The 24,185-nt window shown below is 38.5% G+C and overlaps 1 protein-coding gene across 4 annotated transcripts in view; it reads right to left on the bottom strand.

Annotated features, from left to right (window-relative positions):
- Window positions 1-8,657, bottom strand: part of b3galt1b (UDP-Gal:betaGlcNAc beta 1,3-galactosyltransferase, polypeptide 1b) — a 146,127-nt gene extending 137,470 nt beyond the window's left edge. For 2 of the 4 annotated variants that reach the window (XM_052606611.1, XM_052606609.1), the window contains exon 1: window positions 8,431-8,657. The gene's annotated coding sequence lies outside the window, so the exon portion shown is untranslated. The other 2 variants (XM_052606612.1, XM_052606610.1) reach the window with 1 other exon arrangement.
- Between the last annotated feature and the right edge of the window lie 15,528 nt (window positions 8,658-24,185).

Raw genomic sequence — 24,185 nt, 5'->3', positions numbered from 1 at the left:
TTTCTGTCGGACGCGTCCGAATTGAGAACCGATGAACTGATGATACTGCGCATGCGCGATTCAGCGTGAAGCCAACTGACTCACAGCATGTCTGAACCGAAGGGATTCTTTTGGTGATTGATTCTGATTCTGTACTAGTAATATTATGAGCGCGGGTATTTCGAGGGCTTGGATGAAGGGCAATCTGGCGAAACGTAAGTTCATTTAATAACAAATACATCGCAATGGATTATGTTTAGTAAGTGGATTATGGTGTCTGCGCTGATGACACCTAATTTATTTACTTTATATCTTGAAGACTTAAATCCTCATATGCACATTATTGCTGTTACTGTATTTAGGTGTTGTTGCAAAACTCAAATGTAAACTTTTCATGATTATGAAGTTTTAACTGACTAAAGTTATGATTACTGACTTATATATTTATATATTTGAATGTTTGATAGACGTGACGCCATTACGTCATCGCCAATGACGTCATTACGTCGAGCGTGAAAGAACCGATGAACCGGTTTTTTCAACCGGTTTATTGAATCGAACCGTCCGAAAGAACCGGTTCGCGGAAAAGAATCGAACTTCCCATCACTAGTTCGGAGAGGGTTCGCGAATCATTGAGTCAGTTTGGGGATCGCAAATATTTGAATCAATTCAGGAGTTCGGAGCAGCTTCGCGGATCATTTGAATCAATTCAAGAGTTCGGAATCATTTGAGTCAGTTCGGGAGTTCAAAGCGGGTTCGCGAATTATTTGAGTCAGTTTGGGGATCGCGAATCATTTGAATCAGTTCGGGAGTTCGTAGCGGGTTCGCGAATCATTTGAGTCAGTTCGGGAGTTCAAAGCGGGTTCGCGAATCATTTGAGTCATCTTGGGGATCGCGAATTATTTGAGTCAGTTCGGGAGTTCAGAGCGTGATTTATTTGAGTCAGTTCGGGAGTTCGTAGCTGGTTCGCGAATCATTTGAGTCAGTTTGGAAGTTTGAATGCAGTAGCTAATGCAGTAGCTCTTTCTAAGGGTATTTTTTCAAAATCCTTTTGCACATTTAATTTATGTTCAGTAGTTCTTTCTAGCTCAAGCAAATCCACAAACTAATAAAATGATTTATTATTAAGGTTGCCTGTTGACTGCTGTAGTATATAAAAGCCCTTCAATATAGTTGTTGTTACCTCAGAGGATAAGGGGAATCATATATATATATATATTTGTGGCTATAATAGAGTACCGGCACCTCTTCTGGGCCACTTAAAGCACTGGGTGGCACACAACAGAGCTCTGCACACTCCGCATGCTAAACAACACACCCACATCAACTAGCCCTCAAAGAGCCTCCATTTAGAAGGTCAGCGTTCTAGGGATTTGTTCCTTGGAGAAGAATACGGCGATATTCTCCACGTAGGATGTTTCTTCAGACTGATGTGGCCAGATGCTGTCAGTTTCTGTAGCAGCAGGAAATAAAGCCGTGGATAGTGACTCCGATTGAACTGTTAGCAGCAGGAGGAAAAACAACTAGATGAATGCAATCTAATGAAACAAATCTGGACAGATTTTACCCATCTCTGAGGGACTGTAAGCTACAATACTTTGTGAATACTCAGGCAGATGGCAAACAAATCCGTTTTTTTTTTCTCTTGAAATGTGCTTGGATATATATATATACACACACACACACACACACACACACACACACACACACACACACACACACACACACACACACACACAAATAAGTATATACTGGGTTGTTTTCCTAGAAATTCTGTACACCCAACTAATATCAGACAAGGTGAGGGTCCATGAAAACTGTCTGAAAACAGACATCATTTTTGCAATTTAGTGATGCTAGCTGGCCAAAACAGAACATTCTTCAGCTTTAAATGTAGTAAAACAGAACAGCTTCTTGTTCAGGTAGCATTAAAAGCATCAAAGTCTTTTCAAATCCCCAAAACATTTTCTTGAGTGATTGTGACATTAGACCGCAGTGTGTGATACAGGCCTATCCAATAATTTTGTCAGGTGATGCTCTACAGGAAAAAGAGCATAGAGGGGTTAGTGGTTCAAATCCAGGCTGTGAAATATTATTGGCATACCCTGCAGCAAACAAGGCATTTAATCTGAAATGCTTCAGTAGATATCCATTTACATGTAAAAAAAAAAAAAAAAAGTAATCCTTTGATAAGATCTTCACTAACTGAGAGGTGGGGGTGAGTAAAAACTGCATTATGTTCTGAGTGTGTCCCTGGCATTTTAAAAAATCCTCTTATGTGTTCAGGTATAGTTTTGCTAGATGACAGAGGGCTGGAGTGACTGGAGTGAACTGCTCAGATGCATTTACAGCAGACACACACACACACACACACACACACACATATATATATATATATATATATATATATATATATATATATATATATATATATATATATATATATATATATATATATATATATATATACATATATATATAAAAAAGCTCTTTTTCAAATAAAATGTTCTTTTGAAATTTCTATTAAGGTTTCCTGAAATAAGCAGCAAACCAGAATATTAGAATGAATTCTGAAGAATCATGTGACAATGGAGACTGGAGTAATGATGCTGAAAATTCAGCTTTACATCACAGGCAGAAATAATATTTTACAATATGTAAAAAAAAATTTTTTTGATTAACTATTGCAGCTTAGAAGAGACTTGTTCTAAAAACTGTATCAATACCAACCTTTTTTCGTTTTCTTTTTTTTCTTTTTATGAGGAATCTTTAACGTGCTCTCTCTTAACTAGAGCAACACCTGAAATAAGCATTTTCAACAATCTGATCTAGGGTTGTAAACATATGACAACGGTAAAGACTATTATGAGATTGCTAACTGATAATGAAGTGATTATGAGAGTGCTACGTGTTGCCTTTCCCAGAAGTGCTGTCAGGAGAATCCCTCAGATGAGCGAATACAATAGCAGCGACCTCTGTTTTATTTGCAGATCATTAGAAGCAACTTTCAGTAGTCGGAGAGATGATCATTATCGGCTGCCCCCCACTTAACACCCGCTCTGTCTGCTGCTGAAGTTTCCCCAGAGATCATCTTTAAATGGAGATGGCCTGTCTAACAGAACAAATTAAAGAAGACTGGGACTACAGAAGCATAATGAGCTGATTTAACACACAGGAGAAGGTTCAAACCAAAAGCCTGATAACAAGTGCAAAAGCTGCCAATGCATTTTTCCTCAATTTCCTCAAACACGATATTCCCAAACACATTTGTGCGGGAATGTGTAAGAAAAATGAAAATTGCTTGAGCCTTTTCATTAGAAGAGTAGCACAACAAGCTCAAATAAGTGAAAGTCATTCCTTGGAATTAATTTCACACATCAATATTCCCAGTCTGCGCTCGTGGTGAGGCATAATGCCCCTGCATGTCAATGTGCTGTAATCAATAAGATCTGCCAGTTATTGAGGTTTTCTAAGACCTGATCAATCCATCAATGTCAGCAACCAGACTCCAAACAGCAATTAAAATATGAGAAATACTGATATAATATATATATGCTTCGAGTGACTGTACACTGTTTAGGTTCCGTGTCAGGCTTCCATATGGAAACAAGAGCTTGTCTAATCATAAAGAGATTACATTTTCCAACAGAGTACACTTACAGTTGCAGTGACAGAAATGATTGCATCGAGTCAAGTCAAACATAAAACTGCATTTATTCCCCATAAAGAAATATCGTTCCTCTTGGGAGACCACAGAGGCTATTTCAATATCCGCGACAGAACAATAAAGTACTAAAAGACACCTGGGACATAAAGACAAACCTCAGATATGCAGACTTCCCCTCCGGGAGTCGGCTTACAGAACATATTTTAAACAACACGACACTGTCTTTGCCAAGAAATCACTGCCAAGGTCACAAAAGCAAATTCAAAGCGTCGGCACAATTCATATTGGATTTCAAATAAACCCAAGAGAAAGCGCAAGCTGGCGCCCTTTCCTCTCAACAAGATAAGTGACTTACTGCCTTGGATTTTTATGTAAGAAAGAGAAATGCCGGGGAGGAACGATCCTCATCAAACACCTGTTTTGCTTTCCAAACTGCAACTTGAGAACCAGAGTAAAGAGAACAGAAGCAAATGAAGGAGATGCTGCAGCTATTACTGTCAGTCCGTATGTGAACAAAGCGGCACACCGAACCCCCGTCGAAACAGGTGATGCTAGTGGAACCAACATGTGGCTGCAACAGATAATGCATACCATAAAACGGGACACACAAGCGCATACAAAAATACTTCAACAACGAACAATGTGCTAATACAGACATTTGTCTTAATATATACATTTTCATTCCTGGTGACATTGCATTTTTTTGCATCCTGCCATCTTTAAACTCCTAATTGCTGTATTAGCAAATATTTACGGCAAAGCCAGCATTTTGCCTCTTTATATTTTTATTTTAGTCAACATAATATAATTTTACATTTGTTCTCCCAGGTTATGCATCATTTCAGCATTAATTTATTTTTGGAAGCAGCACTGGTCATTATTTATTATTTATTTATTTAATAATAATTATTAGTAGTAGTTGTATTATTAATCATGTGCTGAAACCAATTTAATTCCCCAGATTACACATAAACTATTTTACTATTACATTATTCCATTTGTTGACCAGTGACTGTTTCCATTATTCCTAAAAGCAAGAAGTGAACTCTTCAAGGACAAGTCTTTTTAATGTAATTGTATGCTTTAATTTTGTCAGTACAGGACAAACTTAGATCTTTAAACCTGTTACCATGGTTATTTATAGTAGTAAACAACTGATAGTTGAAAAGATTTTTAAACGAGTTTTAGCATCAAATTCTGTTTTGAAGAAGCACTGGTTTCATGACATTGAACAAAAGGCTTTCTATATCTATATCTATATCTATCTATCTATCTATCTATCTATATATATATATATATATATATATATATATATATATATATATATATATATATATATATATAATGTGTTACAAACCCTTTTCAGTCTAGAGGAAATAAGGCGTGCAATACTAAAACATTGAACACGTACTGGAAAACACCTCACACACAAACAAATCTAGTGTAAGAAAGGTGATAGTTTATTACAATAAGAATCAATATAACAAGGACACCTCAAAGTTATTAATTACATACACCATTTTTGCAAACCAAAGAAAAAGGTTCACAAAAGAAACAAGGGTAAAGAGAAAAGAACTAGACCGTGCCAAATGCAAAGAAATAAGTAAAACCCAAACCAATCTTACTAGAAAAAAAACAAAAAAACAATATATAATCGGACTAAATTAACAACAGAGACAAAAAACAAAAGATCTTCAGCATCAAAGACGCCCTAAATAAACTACTCTTACTGACAAAACGAAAAATACAAACAGTGGCACAGGTCACTAAACTAGTGTTCTAGACACAATTGATAACTCAGTGTAGCACATGTATATCACGTGATATCTCAGCTATTTATTAGCACATTATATACATTCTAAAAGGTTTATAATCTTTAAAAATAATACTTTAAAGTTGACATTAAATCAAAATTGACAATTCTTATTTTCAAAAGGATGCTGTAGTGTTTATTACAAATAATTGTATTACAAATAATTTTATTATAAATCGTTATATTATGCACATCAATATTTTCTATTCTTTTTTTTCCTTTTTGTATTCAAGTGTCCTCATAATCTTTAATCGAAAACATTAACTTTCTCTCTCCTTTGCCACACCATCTCTTCTCTGATGACATGTGCAATGAAATGTTGACAACAATCACTTCCCTCCAGCAACCTGTCACTCACATGAGATCACAGCAATTAGAAAACAAGAGAAATCCAATCAAAACCCAATGGACAAAAGCAAGCCCCGCCCAACATTTCACTCAGATATGACACAATAGAGAAGAAAAAGTAACTAAAATTTCCATTTAATGCTGACTTCTAATCTTGTTGGAAACGTACCCATTTCATATTAATGATCCATTTTATGTTCTGCCAGATGTTTGGGCACAGAGAGCTTATTTCACCTTAAACTACTTTTTTATATTATAAATTCCACTATCAACAAGAATTTTCTTAAAGAGAGATGCCAGTTCTAAAAGTTATTTCACAAATGGTGGCAATAATGACAAGTGATCATAAATGAGCATTTTGTGAAAGATCTGTGAGTAAGGCACATTCATTTTTACTCTTCATTAATAGAAAACTCGCCCTAGCATCAATCTGCTATAATGTGGGGTAATAAATGATGCATTATAATGTGAATGAGAGAGTCAAAACACATGTGAAAGATCTGTTCAATTTTGAATGCAAATATGCAACCTATGGTCCAAAAGACATGTTAAAATGATATGTGCACAAAGAAAATTGTCTTTTTATGTCTTCAACAACAAATAAAAAACAGCCAGATGACTTACATATTAATAAACTTTGAGAACAAGTTAAGTAATTAAGAAATAAAACCTATCACTGCGGAAAAGACAAAAAAAAAAAAAAATAATAATAATAATAATTAGGTAACACTTTAAAACAAGAAAACACATATTCACTATTAATTAATTATTTTCCCTCAGTAATTTTCTAATTTGCTGTGTATTATTAGTTAGTTAGGTAGTTGTTATGTTTAGGTATAAGGTAGGATTAAGGGATCTAAAATATGGTCATATGCAATAAGGAATCAATGGGCTTTATAACCACTAATAATAAACTACTAATAGTCAACAGCCAATATGATGGTATTGTTAAAGGTACCTGCCACTAGAGGGCGCACTATCAAAACAATAACAATCACGTGGTTTGATGACGCTAAGAAGGAGCGTGGAATGATGGGATTTGTTGTCTTCTACCCAACCGCTGACGGCCATCAATCAGACGGAAAGATAAATCATGGATTTAACGCGAGTTCGACGATTGGCGCAAGTAGATTACATACAAATTCAATGCAAAGACACGATCACACAATGAATCAGATGCATCCTCACGCGGGTCTAGAGACGCGATGCCCTGCATTTGGTGTGTATGCCTCATAATACTAATCTTGTTGATCGTTAAAAAAGCATACATTTTCTGTAAAGATATGAATCAAAACAACTCACATGTCGAGTAAAACACAAGCGAGATCTGCATCTCTTTCTAGTTAAAGTTTGTCTCGAAACTACTTCCGCATTTTTCCATGACACTGTTGTCATGTGGTTTCTACGTCAGTAAAGCCAGTAACAGAGGGGAACTAATGTAATTGACATGCGACTGCACTGCCCTGTGTCACTGTTTATAATGGGAATTTTCTCATGATTTACAAGTAGTTGAAATCATTAGAGATTTTGTTAGTAATCAGCTGGACAAAATATATAACGCTAGGTTAGTAGTTTTGGGATATTTCACTGCAAATATCTTACAAATTGTAGCTTTAATAACTAGTTAATAGTAAGAATAAGTCCTTAAAATAAAGTGTTTCCAAAATGTATCGCAAAAGATTTTTCCTGAAACTCTTTATATAGCAAGGTATATTTACATATCAGTAATCAACAGTGTTTTCACGAACTAATGATGATTTATTTCCAACCAGAATAAAAAATTATAATAAAAAAGAAAAAGAAAATACAATGCAACATTTTAGGAGGAATTAGAAGAGGAATTAGACACAATCAGCAGAAAAAAAAACAGTAACATGAGATTTTCATAATTATCTCTTTGTACTTTATTTAAACCATCAAAAAGCTTATATACAAATCTACTTTATATTAAACAATGTTACTGTAGAATCTACTGCCAGCAATAAAAGGCCACATCAGTTACATAAAGTTTAACAAAAGAGAGATCCCAGAATTACCAACATAACCACAAAACACAATCAGCTTAATTCACGATGCTATAATACTATAATAATGCTGCAAACATGAAATAAATAACCCAGCTTCATACGAAAATAATCTTGAATAACAGAAAAGTCTAAACAAACATGCTAGTTCACATACACATTTCAATGAATTGTTCTTTCCCCAAAGTATAAGGTCAATCTTATTTTAATTATTTTTTTCATAAAACCACTTCAAAACACACCAAAAACATATAAATTATATATATGATTTTTAAATTAGAACATTTTTATACTAATACAAAATGCCATAAAACTGTATTCTCCTGTTTAAAGTCCTACTATGTTTTTCGGTGTAGTTGGTGGCTAATACTCACTTTCAGCACCTCGGACAGCGTCAGTACCGCGCCGAGACTCGGAGCCACTGTCACCTCCATCACTTTGACCCGGCAAACACTTCAGCGCACTAAACCTCACTAAACAAACTCCAGAATTCAAGATCAAACCACAGAACCCGTCACAGCTCACTTTTCCTCCCTGCAGGCAGGTCTGAGCAGCTAACCATTCTTCAGCGAGTAGTAAGAGAGACGCGTTTCACCTACCGCTTCAATCGCCTCCATCCTCCGGACTCGTGCTGCCGCGAGTGAGAGAGTGAGAGAATGAGCCTCAATCCTCTGCGCCACGAAACCTGATGGTGGAACCAGTTACACGACAGGCGCGCCATCCAATCACATCGCGCTCTGGGAGACACACAACCAATCAGCAGTAAGACTAGTTACTTTGTTTTGCATAGCAAGGTTGATTGACGTTGTGAAAAAATTCAAGAGGGGGTGGGAATTCGCTGTCAAATGTTTTTAGTAATTTAATAGAAATACAGAAGCAGAATATCTATGAGTTTAGCAACAATTTAAGCATATAGCACTAGGCAAAATATATCACAAATAAGAAAAAAAAAGTCAAAAAAAAAATCTTTGTGAATCTTGAGATACTTATGAGGCTCAGCATTTTCAAACAACTTTGGTTTTTCACACACACAGACACACAGACACACACACAGATACGTATTGAAAGGTACAAATGATGCTAATATTCCAATAAATATATAATACAATAATATAATATAATATATAATATACTATATTAATATATATTTTTGAAAACATTCATAAAATAATGTCAAATCAAAGCCAGCCTTCACTACATTATTTTAAATTAAACTGTACCAACCTGTGACTTCCATCACAAAAAAGTGCAGATCTTACCTTATCATCCTAAACATCTTATATGGAGATTTCTTCATTGATTGGCTTGTTCACTGGAGACTCTAAATGGTAAATCTGTAAATCTGCCCTGAAGCAATATGTATAAGTGAGTGTTATACTAAATAAATTGACTTGAAATACTTATTTCAGCCGTTCTGACCCTTATCGTATGCATTTATTCAAAATCATTTCTCAATCTCTGAGCAGATGGATGTACCCAGTTAGGTGCAGCAGAGGTCTGTCAGGTTGGGCTGCATTAACACCACTAATCTAATAGAGTTAACTGCCTTAGAGAGACTGACTATCTGCTGCACAGGCAGGCACAGACCCAACACCACTGCCTCTAGAACTCCAGAAACAATTCTGTTAAATATATACACTACTCAATACATTTAGACATAAGAAAGAAGTTATACGTGTGTGGGCATTACCTACCCTCCTGATAGTGCTTAGCGTTTCAGCTCATCCATCTAAGAGAGGTATTAGTCAGCACTTTATTCATCTGGGGTAGGAAGGACAGGTGGATTAGGCCTTCCCCTGGAGTTTATTGCCTCTGACTATGTCATTATTACAAGAGTATTATTCTAATTTTCTGATTAATGCTTAGGAAACTTTTCAGATGAAGCTAATGCACAAAGCCTATTTGGGAGGGAGTCTTTTTAAGTTAAGCATTTTTAAAGTTTTATACTTTTGGGGTTTTTTCAAGGAATAGTTCACCAAAAAATGAATTGAAATGTTTGCTGAAGTGTTACTCACCCTCAGGCCATCCAAGATGCTGATGAGATTGTTACTACATCAGAAAAGATTTGATTGGAGAAATGTAGCATTCCATCACTTGCTCCCCAATGGATGCCCTGCAGTGAATGGGTGCCATCAGAATGAGAGTCCAAACAGCTGATAAAAACATCACAATATCTCACAAGTAATCCACACCTCTCCATAAATTCATATATTAATGATTAATGAAAAGCTGCATGTTTGCTTCAAATGTTGCCTTCATAACCATATTATTGCTTTATTCAGTAAAAAGTCATATTATCTGAATCAGGAGAGAAATAGAAACAGATCCAGCACCATTTACAAGCACAAACAGTCTGAAAAAAATATGTGGGTGGATTTAGATGTGAGAGAACAACAGGGAATGGACATTTTCAAGAGAGTGGTGTGGATTGCTTGTGGATTATTGTGATGTTTTTATCAGCTGTTTGGACTTTCAGTCTGATGGCACCCATTTACTGCAGAGGACCCATTGGTGAGCATGAGATGGAATACTAAATTCAGGGTGTCTACAGATATGAACAAGTTAAATTTAAGACCTTTTAAGACCTTTATAATATAATTTTATATGAAATCTAAGACCGAAACCTGAGATGGAAGTACACATTATATTGCAAAGTATAATATTTAATGTGTTTAATGTAAAAAGAAAACAAAATATAATTTCTGTCATAAATGCCATTTATTATTACAATATTGTAATAAACAGACTTGGGAACAGAAGATTGGTTGACAGCAGATTTATTGAAACAGTAAATAGCGATGGTAGTGGGAGAGATGCAGGGGATGAGTTTATCCATTGGAGAGATAGTTAATGGCAGTGACAATATGAATTGATATTAGTTTTCATCTTACAGACAGTGGGGGTGATCGCTGGAGGAATGCTGGAGTTACGCAGGAGGAGAGGAGACTCACTGGAGAAGAGGTTAGTCGAAAGGTAAGTTAGAGGAGTCAATGCAAGTAACTAAGACAAAGGAAGTTCCGCTGTGTAGCCACGAGATCGGACAAGGTGATGACTTAGGTGTGTGCTTTCATGTACTGGTGAATTGTGAACAGGTGCCGGTGATCAGTATTCATTTGAGGGAGTGCACTGTGACTGGCTGGGTGATGAGCCTGACCGATTTGTGACAGTACCCCCTCCTCCAGGGCACACTCCTGAGGGCCGAACATCCCGATGACGTGGTGGTCTCCCTCTACCCTGATGAGCTGGACAATCCAGGTGTGATGTATGGAATTCCTCTAGGAGTGTGGGATCAAGGATGCAATCTCTAGGGACCCAGGCGTGCTCCTCAGGGCCATATCCTTCCTAGTCAACTAGATATTCCAGTCTGCCACCACGCTGCTGGGATTCCAGAATATCCTCCTTGAATTTGTAGATGGATCAGAAGAGGGGATTCCTCTGTACGGTCAGGCTCTGTGGAGACAGGAGGGTGAAAAGGTTTTAATAGTCAAACATGAAAAGTGGGATGAATTTTGTACTGAGGAGGAAGTTGGAGTTTGTAGGTGAGGGGATTGATCTGTTCCTGGATGGTGAAGAGGCTGATGAATCTATGACTAAGTTTCCGGCAGGGCAGGTGCAATCTGATGTCTTGGGTGGACAACCAGACCTTTCGTCCAGGTTGGAAGGTAGGAGTGGGTGCTCGGTAAAGGTCGGCTGCCATCTTTGGCATGTGCACTGCCCGTTGTAGGTGATGGTGAGCCTCTTCCCAGACTCTCTCACTCTCCCAGAACCAGTAATCGACCACAGGAACGTCGTAGGGGTCTCCTAACCAGGGGAAGAGAGGGGGCTGGTACCCGAGTACACATTGGAATGATGTAAGACCTGTGGATGGTTTTTTTTATTACCAGGATACAGGTGTTCATTAGTGGGAGGTAGGTCTGTAATAAAGTCCACTCCTAGGTGTGACCAGGGCAACTGGAGGGGAGGTCCACTGGATAGGGCTGGAGATGAGCTGAGTGGGAATGATGGTCTCAGGCTCATCCATACTTTCCTCGTACGCATGGATTCGGGATAAGGCATAAGCTTTGATGTTTCGAGGACCGGGTCTATATAAAATGGTGAAGTGGAACCTCGTGAAGAAGAGTGCTCATCTAGCTTAGCGGAGGTTTAGGCGTTTTGCTTCTCTAAGGTATTGCATTTTTGTGATCAGTAAGTACCGTGAATGAATGAGCCACTCCCTCAAGCAAGTGTCACCATTCTTCTAATACCAATTTGATTGCCAGCAGTTCTCAGTTTCCAAATGTTGTAGTTATTTTCTGCCTGGCTGAGCTTCTGGGAGAAGGCGGCGGTGCATGGATGGAGTTGAGAAGGGGACCCCTGCCGCTGAGAAAGAACTGCTTTCACTCCAGTGGTAGAGGCATCCACTTCCACCAAGAAGGGGAGTTCTGGGTCTGGGTGAACTAGGAGGGGAGTGCTTGTGAAGGCTTGCTTGAGAGTGGTGAAGGCTTCATTGGCAGCTGGGGTCCAGGACAGAGACTTGGGTTTGTCGCGTAGGAGGTTGGTTATTGGACTGATGATGTACTGTAATCCTTTAAGAACCGGCGGTAGAAATTGGCGAAGCCCAAGAATCGTTGGAGTTCTTTGATAGTGGAAGGTAATGGCCAGGAAGTGATTGCTTCAATCTTTCCCTCATCCATGTGGATTCCTGTATTATCAATGACGTACCCTAGGAGTTGCACTGAAGATTGGTGGAAGGAAGGTGCATTTTTCGGCTTTGAGGAAGAGTTGGAGTTGTCTTAATCGTGCTAGGACGGTTCGGACATGCATTCGATGTTCGGCAAGGCTCCGGCGAGGTTGAGATACTCCCGGAGCACTGCATGCATAAAATCTTGGAAGATCGAAGGGGCGTTGACTAGGCCATATGGCATCACCCGATATTCATAGTGGCAGGAAGGAGAATTTGGTGGCTCCTCGAAGTTGTTCCAGGGCAGCTGGGATGAAGGGGAAGAGAATAACGGAACTTGACTGTAATCTGATTTAATGCTTGATAGTCTATACAGGGCCTCAAGCCTCTGTCCTTCTTCGCCACAAAGAAAAATCTTGCGGGGGAAGTGGATGGGATGATGTAGCCCTGTCTGAGAGCTTCCTCCACATACTCCTCCATGGCCTTCTGTTCCAGTAAGGAGAAGGGACAGATCTTACCACAAGGCACTGGCTCACCTGGAATCAGATCAATCACGCAACCCCAGGGATGGTGAGGAGGTAGTTGTGAGGCTTTGTGAGGGCAGAAAACTCTTTGTTGCAGAAGGTGATGTCTATGGAATGTTTTTCCAAGGGGCTTTTGATGGAGGTGGTGTTAAGGAGTAAGATCTACGGAGGTTGCTTCAGTGGAGCTGGACGGTTGGGGAAGCTTGATGGGAAACACTGGGCATCACAGCATGCATTTCAGGAAGATAGCTGATGAATGTCAGAGTGAGCAGAGCTGGAATCATGATAAAGAAGAAGCTCAGACATAAGAGTTTTTATTTGTGAAACATTATTTTGATCATTACATCAGTCACATATAATGTATTTCCATTCATGTCATTTCAAAGCCTGAATTAACTGAATGAATAGGTGTCACACTTTGAATGCCAGAGTAATTGAGTTGCCCATTTTAACAACTGATGTCACAAAAGATTATATTTTTTGCTAGGTCAAAGGATAATAAATGATTGTTGAATTAAAGTCATTGTTCACAATCTCCATGGAAACAAAGCAGCCATGCACTGTCATGCTTCTGTTTTATTCTTTTTTTAAAGGAACAGTTCATAAAAACTAAACAAATAAATATCATCAAATCAAATAATAATATACTGGGTCACTCTTTCCCATGCAATCATAATCAATTTTTGACTGGAGCTTTTGTTCATAGAAAATGTGGACATCCGCTCTAGTTTTTCCTGCAACATCCATGAAAGCAGTAATGTCAGATTTATAAATAAATCATCCCTTTCAGTTAAATCTTTTCTGATTAACAAAATTAGTCTGTATTATTTGTTTATGAACCAAATTGATCTGTTTAACTCACTGTTCCATGGACGTATTAATAATAAACACTGACTAAAATGTCAGTTTCTGACACAAATCTATGCACTCAGATGAATGTTATTTAATACCTCTGAGATACTATTATAATGTTTAGTAATAGATTATATTTTGAATATTTATTTATGATTATTTAAATTTTTTACATTTTTATTTACTTTTTTATTTATGTGTTTTGTCTGTATAGTCTTATTATTTTCTGAGTTTACTTCGTACATAAACTAAATAAAAGTTTGAAAAGTTGACTTGTCAATTTGATTGTTATATTAAATAACTGATTTTATTTCAGTTAACAGTAAATGTTTGTTATTTTTATTTAACATTTTATTTTCATTCTTTCTTTTAGTTATAGTTTACTATGATAACCCTGCAGAAGACTATACTGATGCAAGGTTGGTATGGACAACTTTTCTGATTCTTTTGAATCCTATGTTCTATTATATTATTATATATATTTCTTAATTTACATGAAAACAGACATATGGATGAATATGTTATTGTTTATGATGAAATTGTTATACAGTTTAATCTTGTGTGTGAATTATTTCTTGTAAAGGTATTTAAATAAAACTAAGTCTGAGGTACCTAGGTAAGAAAGGTGAGCTCCATCCTTCTCTCTGTATCATCTGACAGCGTCTCTGTGGAAGATGGGCTTTGCTCAATGATTCATGTGCTCTTGGAGGTTTTGTGAAAGCACAAAGACAGATAGACACATCATATTTATCCAGCCAGACAAGAGTGTGCGAGATGAGAGTAACTAACTCCAAACACAAAAGGAGGCTGAAGAGCAAAGCTTTCCATCTTTCTTTTTCTTCTCTTTGGCTTTTTCCACTCGTGTTGGATGAATGGCTCAGATTAGCTCACACCCTGCTGAGACGAGAGGCCAAAGGATTTCACAGCATTAAACCACTTGCTATAGTTGCCTAAATATGAGAGAGCTTAGTAATTGAGATAAATGATCTAGTGATGGTTTCTGAGCTCTACAGTAGATAGACTGCTGGGTTGTATAAACACTTATTTCATATGTAGTGAGCCCTGAGAAGTATGGAGAACTGTACATGCATCATGTTTTAGGCAAAAACATGACACATCCACATCAGTGAGATAATTCAGACCAAGAGCTTGTGAGACATAATCAGCTCTTCCAAAATTCATACATTTTTAAAGGGAAAGTATTTTACTCGACATGACAGGATCTATAGGTAATTTATGTGCTAATGCAACATGCAAAATAGAATAATCAGAAAAATTACAATTTTTTTCTTTTCTTTTCTTTTTTCTTTTCTTTTTATTATTAAATTGAATTGCATGGATCTTTGCAAAACTTGTTTTCTGAATGGCCACTTGCAATATTCTGCTGTTGAATATTTATCTATTATAAATGTTAATATCAAAATGGTCTGAGAGGGAGAATGATATGTACTGAATTTACAAAGTCTGTCTGATAATGTCTGAACTTACAAAGCAGTTCTAATTAAAACCTGGTACTTTTTAAAAATGTAAAAGGTCCAACATAATTTCTACTAGGCTTTTTCCTACACTAACATTCATAAGTTTTGGAATTTTATGCTTTTTGAAAGAAGCCTCTTATTACTAACCAAGGGTGCATTTATTTAATAAAGTGCTGCTTAATATTTTCAAGGAAACAGTTATATGCAGTGCATATCAAAATTAAAGAACACACCTACAATTTCCTAAATTCAAGATTAGTCCATATTGAAGTTATTCTAACATGATTAGAAGGGCAGTTTTTAAGCATACAGTATTTAATAAATTATTTGTATTCAGACAGTATAAAAAACTTCAATAAGGTATTTGAAAAAGAACTAATCAAAATTAGAGAACACGTAGTTTCCTCCAATTATTGGTGTTAATCTGGCACCTGGTGCTCATTTCCTTAATTATTCGACAAACACTATTTAACTGGCAGCATTCCTTCAATGTTCACTGAGATTGCAAGATGGCGAGCAGCTGTAAGGTTATTAAAACCTTGCGACTGGAGATTGTCAAAAGGACAGGACAATGTGGTAACTCTCACCGGGGAATCGGTTCAACACTGCAGCAACATTGCTCGCCACTTCAGTGTTGAACAGGGTATGGATCGGTCTCATCGAGTTTAAGAGAAGTTGGACTGAAAGTGCACTCTGCAGTGACCAAGTCTCTCATCAGCAGAAAGAATCAAAAGGCTAAAGCTCACCTTTGCTGAGGAACTTGTTGTGTGGAGAGAGAAGAACAGGTCCAAAGTTCACTTTAGTGATAAGAGCAAGTTTCATTTATTTGGGTCTGATGGTAAACAATATGTTTATTGTCAAACTGGTGAAAGACTAAAGCCTGAGTGTGTAAAGTGAAAGGTGGAGGAGGTTTGATGGTTTGGGGCATGTTTGGTTCTCTTATACAGATACATGGCAAGGTGAATGAAAATATTTACCAGAACCTCTTTCAACATCATGCGATTCCTTCCCTGCAAGCTTCTCCCAATCAGCCTGGAATTTTTAAACAAGACAATGTCACCATACCATGGCAAAACAAGTAAAGCAGTTCTTTGAAGCCAAGAACACTGAAATAATGAAACAAACCCGACTGAAAATCTCTGGAAAATGCCTGGTGACAAAGTTATAGGTAAGAAACCAACTACAGTCACCGAACTATGGAAGAGAGAGTAAAAAGAGTGGACCAAGATCACAGCAGCTCAGTGTGAGAAACTAGTGATGTCCAGTGGCCCCAGATGTGCTGAAGTCAATCAGAGCAGGGGCCTCTACACTTCTGAAATATATATAGTATGATTTTTTTTTTTTTCAAAATAATATGATGAACAGAAAGTTTAAAAGAACATCTATTTATAGAAACAGGAATCTTTAGCAACATTATTATGCTTTACTATCACTTCTGATCAACTTAATACTGTACATCCTTGCTGAAGAAGCATATTCATTTATTTAAAGAAATTGCTGAATGCTAATGTATGTTCTTTTTTTACTCGTTTATTCACAAAACTAATAAAATACAAACTAGAAGAACTCAAAACTGTTCACATACCATTTGATTGTGATGACCCTTCTCCCTTTAACGACCTGCTAATGAGTGTAGTTCGAGGTCTTGAAGCTGCTGATGCTGTAAAAAAGAGTGTTCCAGCAGTGTTTCATCAATCTAAGACTTCTCCCTAGGGAGACTGTACAGCAAGAGCTATTGATTTACAACAGTCTACAGGTTTGCTTAAAGACTACACCTTGAAATTCTCACTGTGAGTGATGCTAAGGGATTTCAGTTTAAGCACAATAAACACTGAAGTGCAGTTGAAATGGCCAGCAGTTTATGTGATCACGTGTCAGAATGGTTTACTTCAAAAGTCTCTCGGTGTTGTTTAGAGGACTAAGGTTATGCTTGAAGAAAAGTGTTTAGATGTGCACTGTACAGCTGTGCCAAAAAATTAAAATACCCTCGATGCACTATAGTGCAAACTCTCGACACAACAAAACAAGCAGTTTTTAAGAAATATGAACGGGTGTGTGTTTTCAACCACACAAGTCAAGATTTTTTTTATGTACTCATTCATATAAAATGAAGAAATGAACCTGAGCACATTAATTGTGATAAAGACTTTATTGTAATTCCACCAAAAAAATTTGCTCTAAAAAGATCATCTTCCTCACAAAATATTTTCTGTTTAGAGAGGGAATGACATACACTTCTATAATAAACAAGACAAGAGGTTTACAAATGTGTGTTTTGTTCATCTTCCTCCCACACAGCACTCCAGGTGCTGCACATGAAGAAGTACAAATAATAATAATTAGAAATGGTTGAAATGTGGAAAGAATCCCCAGGATACAGTATAAAAAGGATGCAAAAATATAGGGATGAAAATCTAAAGTTTCAATCTAGAGTTCAATTTAGTGATAAATTGCCTTCTCTCCATGGACACAGATAATGCACTGCAGAAAATGCTGTGAGTAATTTCAGATAGCTATCCTCAACAGAACTGATTTTTATACAGAAATACAGAACCTTTAGAATATAGAGTACAAAAAAAATAGACCCTCATATTTGGCACCCCAAAGTTGAATATCAGCCATTTTTATTAAAGTTTTGAACTTGTACATTGAAATGATGGAAATGTTCTAATTGCTGCAATGAACATTAAACATTTTAATATTCTTTCCAAAAAATTCCTAGCAACTTTATGAGTGTTAATCAAGAACCTGGTGAATCATGACTAACTAACTAAATAAATAAATATACAAACAAATTATTAATATTCTACATAAAGCCTGTTTTTAGAACCAGTATATTTATTTGTAATGTGGTTTGAATGATTATTAATTTGCTGGCTTGCTTCTAGATTGTTAATGGTCCTCGGAAATTAATAATGGTTCTTACTACTATCAATGTTCAAATATTTTTTTGGTGCGTACTATATTGTGGAAACTTTGGTTTAGCATTCTTTGATGAATAAAAAATGTAAAAGAACAGAATTGAATTGTAAAAAATTTAACTACAAAACTTCATTTAATTTAAAAAATGTCCATTGTCACGTAAATAGGATTTGTTTTCTTTATGCACAATGTAAGTTCATATTTCTATCTTTTGGTCATGGAGTAAAATATAACCTTGTTTTATTTTTGAAACAATTTCTTTCTCTTCATTATTCCACTTTTCTTCAGTTCTTTCTTTCAATGTAACACACAAACCATCTAAACCAGTGCCTATTTTATATATACACAACATATTTATCATTTCCCAAAATCCTTATCATCTTCCTGTTACCTTTTCACCTCCACTGTCTCTCTCTCCACCTTTCCTCACCCATCTGATGGCCAGATTTTCACCCTGCGTTCGAAGCTCTTCATCATTGTGATGTGTCCTTGTGTTTCTGAAGCTCCCACAATACTTCATGCTGTTGTGTCATGCTTTGTGTGTCGCTGATCGATGAGATGTCTCCTTCGCTCTACCCGTTCCTCTTTCACCGTCAGCTCAGAGGACGTGTTGCACTCCTCCTAAAGTGTGGTCCTCTGAGTTGCCTTCCGACGCTGGTACTTTGGAGACTTTGAAGTTTCGCTCTTTTGGGGCCAAACGGGTTTCACCAATTTCACATCCTGATCCAAAGAGAATGTCTTTTTCGGAGAGGCTGTTTGCGGAGGCCACGCTACAGAAATTTTGTTAGGGCTCTGATCGGGTTTATTTGCTTCTTTTTCAAACACATCTGACAGCGAGCACATGCTACTTTGTGAAAGTGAATATCGCCAATCCGATGCGTCATGGTCTGTATTCCCTGCATCCCGAACGCCCTGTAATTCCCTTTGCAACCCTTGTCAAAATCCATCCTTGAAATTCCCTTTAGACTTGAAGAGTTGTTTAAAATGTGGCTGGCAGTACAAATGTCCATGAAGAGAGACAAAGTTTCCAAGGCTGTCAGACAAGAAGTTTCATGAGTCACAGAAACTATATAGCGCTGTCTACACTCGCATAGTTTGTAAATGAGAACTGCACTGCAAGCTTTCTATCTGAATGGCTTTATGAAGGATACTTTATCTTAGAGTTGCAAATAATGGTATTTTATGCAAAAGAAATCCTTTTAGAATTGATTATGTTGGAATACTTCCATTGTTAGATGTACTAGACTATTTATGTTACTGCTAAATATGATAAATTGTCTGTTTATGCTGCTTTTAAAACACAATACACACTAGAAACTCATCACAACAATACCACAATAGTGTGTTCTGCTGTGAGGCTAGATATGACTCGGGCTCATCAATAGGAAACTATGAATTCTTATCATTCGCACAACAGGTGAAAATCGAGTTACTTTAAAGAATAGTTCACCCAAAAATGAAAATATGCAGAAATTTTGGATGACCTCATCCTCAGGACATCCAAGATGTGGATAAGTTAGTTTCTCCATTGGAACTTCTTCACTTGGTAACTAATTGATCCTCTGTAGTGAATGGGTGCCGTCAGAATGAGATTCCAAACAGATGATAAAAACAATCACAATAATCCACAAGTAATCCAGACCATTCCAATCCATCAGTTAACATCTTATGAAATGAAAAGCTGCTGTCATGATCCTGCCCTCGTGTCCTTGATTTTTCCTAGTCTTGAGGCAGGATCATGACAGACCCTTGTTTTGTGTACAAGCGCATGGCCTTGTCTTTGGGCCATGTGCTTGTGTTGTCTCGTTCCCTTGCCCCGCCCCCCTTGTTAACCTAGTCGTGTCTTGATTGTCCCATCTGTGCCACCTGTCGTGTCTTGATTGTTTCCCCTATTTAGATCTCCTAGTGTGCTCTGTCTTGCGTCGGTTCATTGTCATTGTGATTGTACCTGTGATTGTTCCACTCTGTGATTGTTCCTTAAGAAGTGTTTGTATTACCGTGAGTGTTTGTTTATAGTTAGTATTTAGAGTCCTTGTTTATCTTGTTAGTCCAGTCCTGTTTTAGTTATTTAGTCTTTACCTTGCTCCGTGTTTTCCCCCTCGTGGGTTTTGTTTTCCCCTTTTTGTAATAAACCCTTTGTTTGAGAATCCCTGTCTGCACCTGAGTTCCTCCCTTACCAATACCTGACAGAATGAACCGACCACCAAGGAACTCAGCAGACAGGAGGCAATGCTGGATGGCATCAGCCAGCCAGCGAGGTTGTTTTGAGGGCTCTCGCCTTGTGGTGTTCCGAGGGACCAGGGGAGGTCGTTCCGGAGCGAGCGGGCGAGAGGAGGAGCCCCAGAGGTCCCCACCTACCCAGCTGCCGGCGATCCCGGAGGGTCGTGTCCTGGCCGTGGCAACCCTGGGGGGTCAAGCAAGCCCCTCCCAGAGTCCTGAGGTGCCCTCCTCAGCCAGCAGTCTCCCCATGAAGCGAGGGAGACGGTTTTCATGGGAGTCAACTTCTGAGTCTTCGGCGTCCGAGACTGCCCTGCCCGAGACCAAACTCCCCCAACCCGCCTCTGACCCAGCTGTGGCCTCTGCACCGCGCCCAAGGAGGAAGAGGAGGAAGAGGGGGCCTGCCGGTCCTGTGACCCTGTCTCCTCCCGTGCCAGCAGCGGAGAGCGCTGGCGTGCCCGTGCCAGCAGCGGAGAGCGCTGGCGTGCCCGTGCCAGCAGCGGAGAGCGCTGGCGTGCCCGTGCCAGCAGCGGAGAGCGCTGGCGTGCCCGTGCCAGCAGCGGAGAGCGCTGGCGTGCCCGTGCCAGCAGCGGTGGGCGTTCCCGTGCCAGCAGCGGAGAGCGCTGGCGTGCCCGACCCAGCAGCGGTGAGCGTGCCCGAGCCAGCAGCGGAGAGAGCTGGCGTGCCCGTGCCAGCAGCGGTGAGCGCTGGCGTGCCCGAGCCAGCAGCGGTGAGCGTGTCCGAGCCAGCAGCGGTGAGCGCTGGCGTGCCCGAGCCGGCAAAGAAGAGGGCAGTATGCAAGTCGGCAGTCGTGAGAGCGCAGGAGAGTGCCGCGGCCGACTCTGCAGCAAAGACTTTAGTTCAGTGTATCTCATCTCGTAAGGAGATGCCAATTGTCTTAGCGGCTAAAGCCTTTTCTGATTATTTGTCTAGTCTTGTCCGTATCCTAGAAGTCCCTGTCAGTCCTGTCTTGTCCTCAGACCCTGTCCCCAGAAATCCCGAGTGTCCTGATGTCGTCTCCCCGTGTCCCGTGAGTGTTGCCCCGTGTCCTGCTGATGAAGTCATGTATCCTGTTGATGTGGCCCCGTGTCCCGTAGATGTCCCGTGTCCTGTTGTCCCCCCGTGTCCAGTAGATGTTGCCCCGTGTCCTGTAGATGTCCCGTGTCCAGTAGATGTTGTCGTCCCGTGTCCAGTAGATGTTGTCCCCCCGTGTCCAGCTGTCGTCTCCCCGCGTCCCGTAAGTCTTGCCCCGCCTTCCGTAAGTGTTGCCCCGCGTCCCTTGTCTGCTCCTATCATGTCCCCTGTCAGTAGTCCCGAGACCCCTCCCCGCCCCTCACCACCCAGACCTGCCCGTACCCCCCGTCGTCAGCCTTCGTCCTGTCCTCCTAAAACTCCTGCCCCATCCACTCACCCTGGTCTCCCCCCCATGAACTTTGTGGTCCCGCCCCCTCCCCTTCCCTGTTTGTTTTTTTTGTTATGTCACCCTAACCCTGCCATTGTGTTTTCATGTTTGCCTTTGTTATTATTAGTCATGTCCTGTTGGTTTGTGTCTGTGTCCCAGTCTGTCATGTCAGTCGTGTCCCGTGTTTGATGTTCCCTTGAGGAGCGTCTGGAAGCCGCTCCTTAAGGGAGGGGTTCTGTCATGATCCTGCCCTCGTGTCCTTGATTTTTCCTAGTCTTGAGGCAGGATCATGACAGACCCTTGTTTTGTGTACAAGCGCATGGCCTTGTCTTTGGGCCATGTGCTTGTGTTGTCTCGTTCCCTTGCCCCGCCCCCCTTGTTAACCTAGTCGTGTCTTGATTGTCCCATCTGTGCCACCTGTCGTGTCTTGATTGTTTCCCCTATTTAGATCTCCTAGTGTGCTCTGTCTTGCGTCGGTTCATTGTCATTGTGATTGTACCTGTGATTGTTCCACTCTGTGATTGTTCCTTAAGAAGTGTTTGTATTACCGTGAGTGTTTGTTTATAGTTAGTATTTAGAGTCCTTGTTTATCTTGTTAGTCCAGTCCTGTTTTAGTTATTTAGTCTTTACCTTGCTCCGTGTTTTCCCCCTCGTGGGTTTTGTTTTCCCCTTTTTGTAATAAACCCTTTGTTTGAGAATCCCTGTCTGCACCTGAGTTCCTCCCTTACCAATACCTGACAGCTGCATGTTTTTATGAAATAAATCAATCATTAAGACGTTTAACTTTAAACTGTTGCTTCCAGCTAAAATACGAATCCTTTAGTGATGTGGATTACTTGTGGATTACTGTGATGTTTTTATCAACTGTTTGGACTCTCATTCTGACGGCACCCATTCACTGCAGAGGATCCATTGGTAAGCAAGTGATGGAATGCTACATTTCTCCAAATCTGATCCAATGACGAAACAAACTCATCTACACCTTTGATGGCCTGAGGCTGAGAACATTTCAGCAAATTTTTATTTTTGACTGAAACTCCTAAGTACAAGCAATATTTATCAAATATCATATTACAACATTTGAAGACATACCTCAATTTGCTATTGCAGTGCTCACAGAAAAAACAGGATTTATGGAACTTCTAAGTTTTAGTCAATTGGGTTTTGTGCACAATCAATATTCCCACGCAGCACTTTGCCAAACACTGAGTCCTCCATCTGGGCAATGCAGGCAAATCACATCAAACAACATCCACTACTGCAATGTAAGGTTATAGGCAAGTTTGTTAACAATGGTATTAGTGAAAGACATGTTCAGACACAATAATCCAAAGCATAAATACTTCTTTAATATGAATATGACACAATTAATAGTTTAATCTAAATAAAATTTGATTCTTTACACAGAGCTGTTGGTCTTTTTATTAAATAATTTCCATAGTTTTTTTAGGTATCCCACCTTTCTAGGTTAGTTCAGTAAAACATGCATGCTGTTCAATAGGCACCCAATGCTGGTTTACCATTAGTTTTTAACCTAGCCTCCTATTCCCCCAGTCCCCATCAGATGAGTTTATAGAAGTCTGAATAACAACTGGGTGATAATTTGTGGAGTTATTTTGGGAAATGAAATAATCCTGCAAACTCACAGGCAGTCTCTAAAAAGAAACAAACAAACCAAAAAGCAATAATTAGATGTTTCTCAGGTCACACAAAGAAACACAAATCAGGCTTTGTTTTCCTTCGTTCAGTGTTCTGAATCAAACCCTAAAACATTCTGCTTTTAAAATACATTTGATTCTTGCAGGACTCTCAAATGCCAAGGTATATACATATAAGGTATATATACTGTATATATATATATGTATTTCTATTCATATATATATATATATATATATATATATATATATATATATATATATATATATATATATATTAAATAAATAAGATAATAACAATACTAATAAAGTTTAAATATAAATAAACAAAAAAAAATATATAAATAAATAAAATATAAATATAATATACAAAAAAATAAAAAAGAAAGGGGAAAAAATAAAAGGACATCTATTTTAGTTATATATCAGGTAGTATGAACAAATATTTAACACATAAATAAACTAATTAATTAATTAATTCGAGACACATATTTATGCCAGACAGTATGAGTAAATTTTAAACAAAGTAAAAATTAAATGTAAACATGAAAAATAAATAAATTAACTCATTTCAGCTAGTATCATGCAAATAGCTGTGATGAGTCACATTGATATACATGTTTTCTCATCTAACTGTGGACTTG

The sequence above is a fragment of the Carassius gibelio genome, chromosome A9 (assembly GCF_023724105.1).
Source record: "Carassius gibelio isolate Cgi1373 ecotype wild population from Czech Republic chromosome A9, carGib1.2-hapl.c, whole genome shotgun sequence".
Classification (NCBI taxonomy): domain Eukaryota; kingdom Metazoa; phylum Chordata; class Actinopteri; order Cypriniformes; family Cyprinidae; genus Carassius; species Carassius gibelio.
Note: the sequence above shows the minus strand (reverse complement) of the source record. Positions and strands in the feature narration are given on the sequence as shown.